The 7,503-nt window shown below is 46.9% G+C and overlaps 1 long non-coding RNA gene across 1 annotated transcript in view; it reads left to right on the top strand.

The window, feature by feature from the left end:
- LOC123521213 overlaps positions 1-3,375 on the top strand; it is a 5,940-nt gene extending 2,565 nt beyond the window's left edge. Inside the window, exons 3-4 of the long non-coding RNA XR_006679680.1 lie at positions 95-218; positions 2,315-3,375. This is a non-coding gene — a long non-coding RNA (uncharacterized LOC123521213). The remainder of the gene's footprint in view (positions 1-94; positions 219-2,314) is intronic.
- The last annotated feature ends 4,128 nt before the right edge of the window (positions 3,376-7,503 follow it).

Genomic DNA, 7,503 nt, shown 5'->3' with positions numbered 1-7,503 from the left:
GGACCTCTCTTTAATGGTCCCAGGACGTGTGCATGCCCCAGTGTAGCCCCTATTGGGAGATGTTGTGATTATCTGGTCTGCTTGTGTCTTCCAGCCTAGACGTGGGATTCTGTGAGAGCTGAATTCAACTCTTGGATGCTCAGCGCCTGGCAAGTTGTCTGCCCCTGAAAGTCATGTTGAGTCGGTGAATGAGGAGCTGCGCTTTGAAGAATGGGCTGGTGTGGACTGGTAGAAAAGGAGAGGTTCTTCAAGGTTTCAGGATGTAAATGCGGGGCAAGGGGGAGGGGGAAGGGGCTGGTGACAGAGTGAACAGCAGCAAGGGTGCCTTTGCCTGAACAGACTCCGGTACCCCAGGCTAGTTCTTTGTCCACAAAGAACTTCAGCGTCTCCAGGGGATCTTTAGCCACATAGATAAGCACTCCACCTTGCCAGGTTCACCTCAAGCCATTTCCAGGAAATCTTCTGAGCTCCCTACTGTCCAGGGACTGCTGCTTGTGCCCCAGACTTCACAAAGGTCAATGACACCATTATAGAAGGAAATCAGACATACCAGAGAAAATACATATGCAATGGCCATGGTCCTATTCCAATAAAGCTTTCTTTACAGAAAAATGGACAATGGGCTAAGTTTGGCCATGGGCTTGGGTGTCTTGTTTTAATGAATTCTTTGAAGTCCCATTAAGAAAAAACCTAATGAAATATGGACTATTTTGCAGGTGTGGAAACAGACCCAGCGCAATAATTAACTTGCTCACAGCACCATAATTAGGAAGGAGCAGACCTGGGATTTGAACCCAGGGAGTATAGATGGTGGTGCCCCCAGCTTCTCAGCCTCTAAGTGACTGTGTGGTCCCTTTCCTTGCCCGTGTTTCCATCAGCCTCTTCTTTAGGAAACTCGTCATTTCCTAGCAGTACCTGCCTCCAAGCTGAGAGTCTAGCGAGGTCATTACTATCGTGTGAATAGCTAGTTAGGTAGTTAACTAACTGGCTCTCTGTGTCCCAGGAAAAATCCTAACTAGATTTGTCTGAGTGCCCTTGGGGGGCTTCATAGACGTTCAGACCCCTCTCTGTGTCCGTGCCTCACTAGCCCCTGCTTAGCATTCACTTGTCTGCCAAGAGGGCTGTCATCTGATGGCCCCTAAAGCTTGAAATCCACCAAAGTAACAGCCAGCAATCACCCATCATACACCAGATACAGTCCTACACCCTCTTCATATAGTATCTCATTTAATTCTCACAGCAAATATGCAAGGTAGTCACTGTTAGCCATTATAAAGATGACAAAACCGGAGGTTCTAAAACACTCCGTAACTCAAAGTCAAGGGGGAGGGGTACAGAGTCAGGATTTGCACCCTGGTTGATGAGCCCCACGATGGAGCCCTGGTAGTGCAGTGGGTTATGCATTGGGCTACAAACCACAAGGTCAGCAGTTGGAAACCTGGAGCCGCTTTGTGGGGCAAAGACAATGCTTTCTACACCCGTGAAGAGTTACAGTCTCAGAAACCCACAGGGGCAGTTGAGTTTGGTCTGTTTTTGACTAGCCCCAGAGCCCACAGTCCATGCCACAGGCAGTGATGTGTAGAAACAGCACCCCCATACTCCACTTACCCTCTCAGAGCTGTATCTTCTAGGTCCTTAGATTTTCATGGGAGTCCTGATAGCCTAGTAAGTTACGCATTGGGCTTTTTACTACATGGACAGCAGTTCAAGTCCACCCACTGCTCCTTGGGAGAAAGATGAGACTTTCTACTCCCATAAAGGTTGCGATGTGTTGGAATTGACTTGATGACAATGAGGTGTGTTTGTTTCGTCACATTTTGAGTCTCACCAAAGCTCCTGAAGGGAGTGTCTCCCCAGATGTCCCACCCCAGCCAATTGGGATGACCCATTGGATCCTTGGATCCCACTGCCTTCTTTGTCCGACCCACAGCCCTGTCAGTCAAGTCCTACATCTGGAAACCCTGGTGATCTGGTGATCTCCTTCCCATACAGCAAGAAACCCCTCCAGGGCAGCCCTCCTCTACAGCTCCTCGCGTCACCAGCACCAGACTCAGCGGGGCAGCTTTCGGTTTGGTTTGCTGGAACCTCTTCACGCGCCAGGCCAGCAAGGCAACCTGAATTTCCTTGTGCTCAGCTAGTATCCCTGCTCCACTGACAACAGCCATCTCCTAGGAGACCTGCTCACTTAGTGAACTGCTACCCCATTCTCTCTCTTTTTTTATTTTTTGCAGGAAGGCTGAATGTTTATTTACTCAAATCTCTGTCTTCACTCTGGTGTTTGCTTATTTGTTTGTTTGTTTTCCTTCCCAAATAGCCGTTATTCAATCAGGAATATCAGCGCTTGCCTTTTGAAGCCAAAATTACATCCTAGGAGCAAGTTTGATTTTGTGCCTCAAGAGACACCCTCGGGAGAGCTGCAGTCAATATTTCATTATATCAGGGGAACGATAGGGACAGGGGCTGAGGGGGGTCCAGTCCCAAAGGATTTCCCTGAAGGTCAACTTCCTCTCTAGGAGAAGTTGGGAACCAAGGTGGGAAACCAATGCAAAGCAATACAAAGCGAGGCAGGATTCTGGGATGAGGCAGAAGAGGAAAACTAGGAAGCTTCTGTCGATGGATTCTGCAGCTCAAACAAGCTTCCCGGCAGCAGGATTGGACAGGCTTTACCTGGTGGGATCTGAGGCCATGGGTGATGATGCTCAGGTGTTTGTAACCAATGACTGATGACAGAAAAGGGAGACACCTGACAGGGTCTAGGCCACAGCTCTGCAGGGGGACAGGGAAGCAGCCACACAGCTGTGCTGACTTGGGGCTGGTCCGCACCTTTCACTGGAGCCTCTGTGTGGTAAAGCATCTGTCCGTTCTTCCCACAACATTTTGCCACCATCAATCTCATCAACTGTTCCTTCCCCAAGCCTCTGCCAAGAAGAAACTCCCTTAGAATCGTTGCGTGAAAAATGAGGCTTGGTTGTTAGTCTGAAGGCTGGCAAATTTCACTGTGTCCCCATAGACACTCCATCAAACACAGCTACAAATCGACTTCCAACACAGGCATAATTGATTGGCTATGCACTTAGGATTTGGAGCTGAGCTCACAGCTCCAACTGGGTTTTACATGTGGTTGTCTTCCCCAGCTTTGGGGCATCCTACCTATGGGTCTCGGTGGAGGCTCCCTCAGTGAGTGACAGCTCCCTGTGGTGGCTGTGTGCTGTAGTCTATTCTGACGCATAGCAACCACATGAGGCAGGAGGACCATCAGCCTTCCTAGGTTGCCATCCTCAACCCTGTTCCCAAGTGGGATTACATTCATGTGCATACCCAAACCGAACTCCCTGCCATCCTTCCTTCTGCCTCAGAACAACCCTATAAGATAGATGAGAGCTGCCCCTTTAGGGCTCTTGAGACTGTAAATCTTTACAGCAACAGACAGCCATCTCTTTCTCCCCTGGAGCAAGTGGTAGGTTTGCACCATCACCTTTCCAGGGAACAGCCCAACATTTAAGCCATTGTGCCATGTGGCAGTTACATCATCTACTGTCAACTTGAGCGAAGGAGTGGAATCTAGCCTGTCAATCAGGTCATAGTCAATGAGGCCTCTGTGTGGGCATGACCTTCTCCTGAAGATTCTGGGAACTCCTGTCTTCCTCCCTGGAAGCGGGACACACTCTCTCTGCTACACATTCCTGATGATAAGCCAGATACAGTTACGCTGATGGAGCCAGAACCCTGGAGCAGTCATGTGGAGACCTATGCCAGCGCTGCGATGCTTCCACCACCCCTAATCACAAGACTTTTCACCCACTGGCCTGTAAACTTCCTGTACTCAGCATCATAGCATGTGCTGCGTGAGTCTGAAGAGGAATTTGTAGAATGGTATCAGACATATGGGCTAATATAGGACTTATGGACTTGATCTGGACTGGGCTGGGATGTTCTCTCAATATACAATTGTTCCTTTATATAAAGCTCTTTCTCATACACATACGAGTATCTATGAATTTGTTTTTCTGGCCAACCTGGACTAACACATGCCACCACGGTGCCTTATTCACAGGTACAGGAGTTAGGAAGTACCCCTGTATTTTGGAGGAGGACACCATTTAATCAACATCACCTACATGCTCATCAACCAAGGACTAGTTAAGGTATAGAGCAAGTGCAAATAATTCCACCTTGAAAATGAGAAAGTTCTTTGTATTCTTTTATGCAGCCATTTGTAATATGTATTGTTAACTCAGGCAGCAAAAAGAGGAAGGCCTTTGATGAGATGGATTGACACTGTAGCTGCGACGCTGGCCTCAAACATACCAATTGTGATGATGAGGCAGGACCAGGGGGTAACGTGAGGTCGCTATGAGTTGCAACTGACTCAGGGGTACCTAACAGCAACCAACCAGTATTAAACCACAAGACCAACTAGTGGACTATTGTGTCTTGTATGCTTTCCTTTGTATGAAGAAAATTATGCGTGTGTGCTTGTATTGTCTACATGTATGTCTTTGTGCAGGTATGCATAGAATTTCTCTGGAAGAGTACACAAGAAAACATGGCTGCCTCTCAGAAGGAAGCCTGGTGGACAGGCGTAAGTAAGCATAAGCTATATATACCTAGTAAATCTTTTGCATTTGGGGCCACATGAATACATTCAACATATGGTTCCAGAGATAGTACTAGTCATTGTAGAGGTAGTAGATAGGCAAAGATCACCCTGCCAGTCCATGCAAGTTGTAAATCTGAGACCCATGAGATGAACAGTGGGGAATTATTATTGCTGGTAGGCACCGTCAAGTTGGTTCCAACTCATAGTGACTCTATGCACAACTGAACAAAACACTGCCGGGTCCTGTGCCATCCTCACAATTGTTCCTGTGCGTTAGCTCACTGCAGTAGCCACTGTGTCCATCCATCTCATTGAAAGCCTTCTTTTTCACTGCCCCTCTGCTTTCCCATGCATGATGTCCTTCTCCAGGGACTGGTCTGTCCTGACAATACATTCAGCGTATACAAGGGGTATCTATCTTACCCTCCTTGACTCCGAGCAGCTCACTGGCCGTACTTCTCCCAAGACAGACTTGCTTGTCCTTTCAATATTCTTACAGTCCATGGTACTGTCAACATTCTTCTCCAGCACCACAATGCAAATGCATCCATTCTTCTTCCGTCTTCCTTATTCAATGTCCCACTTTCACGTGCATACAAGCAATTGAAAGTACCATGGCTGGGTCAGGCTACCTTAGTCCTTAAACTTTAAGGCTAAACGTAACATATTTGCTTTTTAGCACCCTCAAGAGGTCTTGTACAGGAGATGTACCCAATACAATGCATAGGTGGATCTCTTGGCTGCTGCTTCCATAGTATTGATTGTGGATCCATCGATCATGATGTTACCCATTGGTCCAGTTGTACAGATTGTGGTCTTCTTGACACTGAGTTGTGATCCATACTGAAGGCTGCAGGCCTTGGTCTTCATCAGCGAGTGCCTCAAGTCCTCCTCACTTACAGCAAGCAAGGTGGTGTCATCTGCGTATCGCAGGTTGTTAATAAGCCTGCCTCCAATCCGGATGCCACATTCTTCTTCCTAGAATCCAGCTTCTTTGATTATATGAATCATAGGATTGAAAATATGAGCAGTTTATAGGGGGTTTAATGTAGTTAATTGATTGTTGGCAGTACTGCACATCATATTTTCCCTTTCAACCTTTTTTCATATCGAAGATCTCATTTTATTTTTTATAAGAAACTAATGAGGTGAAACCCGTCTGAAACAGTGAAGGCTGTTGACTAGAACAAATGGGTGTGATTTAGGCCTGAACAATCTCTCTGTGCCCAGATGGTTTGAGTCAGCTAGCCTCCATGGCAGTGAGCACCTCAGTGACAGGCCTGGGCTGGAGGCCCAGCCCTGGCTCTCACTTCCTGAATGACAGCAGTCCAGTCATTTGTTCCCCTTCCCGTGACCCTCAGCTCCCTCTTCCGGAAAATTGTGGTCACAGCATGGCCTCTGTCCCCAGGGTTATTGTCAGAGAGAGTAAAGCATTTGGCACAGTTCATGGACTTGGCTATTCTGGGTCAAGGCAATTATAAAACTTTCCTCTTAACATTTGAAGACTTGTTGTGCAGGTAGTATGGGACACGTGAGAGTCTTTAAGGGCAGCCCAGCTTATTATAGTCTTATAGCCTATTTAATAGCCCCTGCTAGCACAGTGGATAAAGCAGTCAGCTGCTAATTAGAAGGTTAGCAGTTTGAACCTACCTGCTGTTCCTTGGGAGAAAGATGAAGCAGCCTGTTTCTATAAAGATGTTAGCTGTAGACACCCCCTGGGGCAGTTCTATTCAGTTCACCATGAATTAGAATAGACTCGATTGGTTTGAATATTTTGTTTTCTCCTTAAAATATAATGAAACAAAACACGAAATGCTGTGCTGTGTACCAGCAGAAAGAAAACAAAAAACACACACTCACTGCCATCGAGTCGATTCTGATTCCCAGTGACCCACAGGAGAGGACAGAACTGCTCCTGTGGGTTTCTGAGACCGCGACTCTGACAGGAATAGGAAGCCTCTCTTTCTCCTGGTGGTTTCGAAGTGCTGACCTTTCAGTTAGCAGCTCAACACGTAACCACTGCACCACATTCAGCACGAGATTATTTGGGAAGCATCAGGTCAGACCAAATCAATCACCCAGTGGCAACATTTCTTCCTTTCACATTTTCTTCACCTTTTCTATGCCAAGGCAAAAGTCCCAACTAGTGCTGTTGTCTTTAACACCTTTCTAACATTTGCCACTCTCTCTTTAGAGCAAAGGGAGAAACAGAATCAGTTGATTGTTGCTTTTTATTACAGGCCAACCATACTGGTTTTCCTTTTAAAATAGATTTCTACAAATCAAAGTGAATGAAAACAACAAGTCAACTCGATATTTGAGATGTCGTCAATTAATACAGCCTTCCCAGTGGCATGGTGAGTTGCTCACTGAAAGGTCAGCGGTTAGAAGCCACCAGCTGCCCCTTGAGAGAAAGATGAGACCTTTCTGGAAATAGTTACAGTCTCGGCAACTCACAGGGTCAGTTCTACCCTGTCCTACAGGGTCCCCACGAGTCAGAGTTGACCGAATGGCAGTGAGCTTGGTCTGGTTTTCCAGCTACAATTCCTTATGTTTTGCCATTCTGGATGCTATGCCTATGGCTAGAATCCCATTTTGGAGAAGCATCTCTGCTAAGCTAATGGACAGGATCAAGGTAGGATTAGGTCCGGACCTTAGTAGAAAGTGGGGACTAAGTCACATCCTTTGTTTCCTTGGGGATATGTCTTGGCTAAAAGACAAAAAGCATATGTCCATCAAAGCCATTCCTCTGTGTGTAAGAGCCATCTTGGACACAGAGAGAAATCCCAGCACCACTGGAAGTGCATGTTCGAGATCTCTGTCGGACGTGGTGGCAATCAAGAACAGAGGCATCAGAGATTGTGGCATGGCGACTATGGGGACAGGAGCCAGGCCAAGACTAG

Source organism: Echinops telfairi, unplaced genomic scaffold, assembly GCF_000313985.2.
Source record: "Echinops telfairi isolate 266 unplaced genomic scaffold, ASM31398v2 ScPeMD7_5;HRSCAF=22, whole genome shotgun sequence".
Classification (NCBI taxonomy): Eukaryota; Metazoa; Chordata; class Mammalia; order Afrosoricida; family Tenrecidae; genus Echinops; species Echinops telfairi.
Note: the sequence above shows the minus strand (reverse complement) of the source record. Positions and strands in the feature narration are given on the sequence as shown.